This window comes from Arachis hypogaea, chromosome 14, assembly GCF_003086295.3.
Source record: "Arachis hypogaea cultivar Tifrunner chromosome 14, arahy.Tifrunner.gnm2.J5K5, whole genome shotgun sequence".
Lineage (NCBI taxonomy): Eukaryota > Viridiplantae > Streptophyta > Magnoliopsida > Fabales > Fabaceae > Arachis > Arachis hypogaea.
Window position 1 is genome coordinate 111,235,834 of NC_092049.1, and position 3,014 is coordinate 111,238,847.

Genomic DNA, 3,014 nt, shown 5'->3' on the forward strand with positions numbered 1-3,014 from the left:
CTTCACCAATAACACCAGCGCTCCCCACGGAGAAACACTAGGGCGGATAAAGCGCTTGTTCATTAAGTCTTCCAACTGAGTCTTGAGCTCAGCCATTTCCAAAGGTGACATTCTATAAGGGACAATCGAAATTTGCCCTGTAGCCAGTACTAACTCAATTGCAAATTCAACCTCTCGGCTAGGAGAAAATTCCTCAATGTCATTGGGAAACACCTCAGGAAACTCACAAACAACTGGGATTTGCTCTAAGTTTTGTTCCTCACCCGACACACTCATAGCTAACAGCATAACACCTTGACATTCCTGCCTTGAACAATTTACTACCACATAGTTCAAGTAACAACCATTCACCACAACCGGCCCTTTCGACGCTTTTGGCATGAAATGAAACGATTTCTCAAAACAGTTCAACAAGACATGATTCTTAGACAACCAATCCAATCCCAAGATAAGGTCATGACCGGTCATCGGCAAACAAATCAAATCGTGTACAAAATCACGCTGCTTGACCCTAAATGAAACTTGCAGACATCCTAGCCTAGTTACCATGGCTTCATGGGTGGCATTATACACCTTCAGGTCGTAACCTAAAACCACAATCTTCAATCCTAACTCACTAGCCTTTTCAAATGCAATGAATGAATGTGATGCTCCAGAATCAAATAAGGCATTAAGAATTTGACCAGCCATTTCACATTTACCTTGGATAAGTGTCTCGGACCCCTCGGCACCCACGGCTGATGTAGTAAACACCCGACCAGGCTACTGTGCTCTCCCAGCACCCTGTTTCTACTTCTCCGGACAGTTTGAGGCTTTATGCCCCGGCTTACCACATGAGTAACACAATCCCCATCCAGCTTTGCACGGAACACCAGGATGGTAACTCCCACATCTAGCACAAGTTTGCTCATTCAGAGGCTGCTTCCCAAATCTTCTTCCAGGACATTGTTGTTATTAGGCCTCCTGAAGTTATTCTGACCCCGAGTCCTCTGTGGTGCAAAGCCTCCCCGCTTGAAAGGCGGACCTCTAGGAGCAAAACTCTTTTCTCGGTTCGGTGGGAATGGTCCCCTGTGGCTTCCTCTCTCTGCAGCTGCCTTCTTCACGCATTCTTCAGTAATCCTGCTCTTATTTATCAACTCAGAGAAAGTCATGATCTCCATAGGCCCCACTGAATTGTAGATGTCACTTCGGAGCCCTCCTTCATACTTGATGCATTTCCACTCCTCGAAGTCTCCCGGAGCTCCGTGACACATACGGGAAAACCTGAACAACTCCTCAAACTTGTTTGTATACTCAGATACAGACATAGCACCCTACATCAGCTGCAGTAACTCCAGTTCTTTGGCCGTCCTAGCAGAATTCAGAAAGTATTTCTTATAGAATTCCACCTAGAAGGCATCCCAAGTGATAGGGTCATCACTCTGCTGCAGGAGATGTCGGGATCCCTGCCACCAATGCGATGCTTTCCCAGTGAGCAGGTAAGTAGCAAACTCGACACACTGCTCTTCAAGCACCAACTGCGCTTGCAGTGCTCACTCCATAGCCTGAAACCAAGTGTCGGCTTCAGTCGGATTGGTGGCTCCCTTGAACTTTGGCGGATTGACCTTTAAGAAGGTCGCCAACGTCATCGGACCTTGAGTCCCGTTTCTACCGTTTCCCTCATTATCATGGTTGTTCATTTGCTGTCCGAGTGCCTCAGCAATGGCCTGCATAGCAGCAGCCATATTCTGCAATGCAGCCATGAAATTTATCGGGTCATTTGGATTGGTTTCCGGCCCATGAGTACCGGCACGTCCTCTTCCACGGCCTCGACCGCGTCCACGAGGCGCCATCTGGTTCCTATACACACCAAACAATCGATATCAAGTTGATCAATCTCAATATCGAGAGTCTAGTGCTCAAAGTCCCAAATACATGCTCATGAACGTTTATGCCAGTTATATCAATCAGATATCTTAATAGCACATAAACACAAACACAGAAAATGCACAGAAGCATAGTCAGTCCGTCCCTCAGGCTCTATAGGAACAAACTGCTCTGATACCATAATGTAACACCCTACCACACAGAGTCTTATGCTTAAGTCATAAAACAGAGGTGGCGAAGTATTACGACCTCTAAAAATAAAATTTAGTAAATATAGTAGTGTGAAAAATATTTGTAATTAGGAGCCTTTGAAGAAAAATGGGTAAATCAAAACCGTTAAGTCGAAAAGCACAACACTCCGATCGATAGCAAAAACGAAACATACAAAAATAAGCTAACGTGAGAAGATATGCAAGAGAGTGCCAAAATACAGATATCAACACTCAGGACTCGGTTTGCGAAGATAACCAGTCCGAGCATAGAAGTATACATACATATATAAAAGAATTTCCCAAAGTAAAACCCAAAAGACAATATACCGAACCTGTTTCTCCAAAATAACCTCTAAGATGAGTTAATACAAAATATATATACAGTGGAGAATATAAGTATCTAAGCAAGTATGTAAGATCAAAATAAAATCTCGAGAGCTAAGGATCTCCGCCAAAATAGAAAGCTCCAGCATGCCTCAGCGAGGAGCCTCACGTCCTGCATCTAAAAATCACAAAATCTGTATGGGTGAGAACCGGAGGTTCTCAGCATGGTAACAGTGCCTAAATATCTAACATGTAATGTCCTGGGAAAGCCGAAGGCAATCTTAGAACTTTCAATTATAATCAAAGCGTATAAATACAACTAAACCATGAAAAATGAAAACAGGCAACTAACTAAGGATCTTCAGTCTAACTAATATATCCCCTTTCCAAATCCTGCAAACCTCTCAACCGCCACCAACAATTTGATATGCAAACACAGTTATTTCATACAAGGAAATGCACAAGTAGGAAGCAAGTATAACAATTAGGTAATTAGCAAGTAATAATGCAATCAATTAGGCATTCCAACCAAATCACATATAATGCATATGATGTATGCCTGTCCTAGTGGCTGATGAGTCTCATCTGTCGGTTATAAAACTAACCCAACAA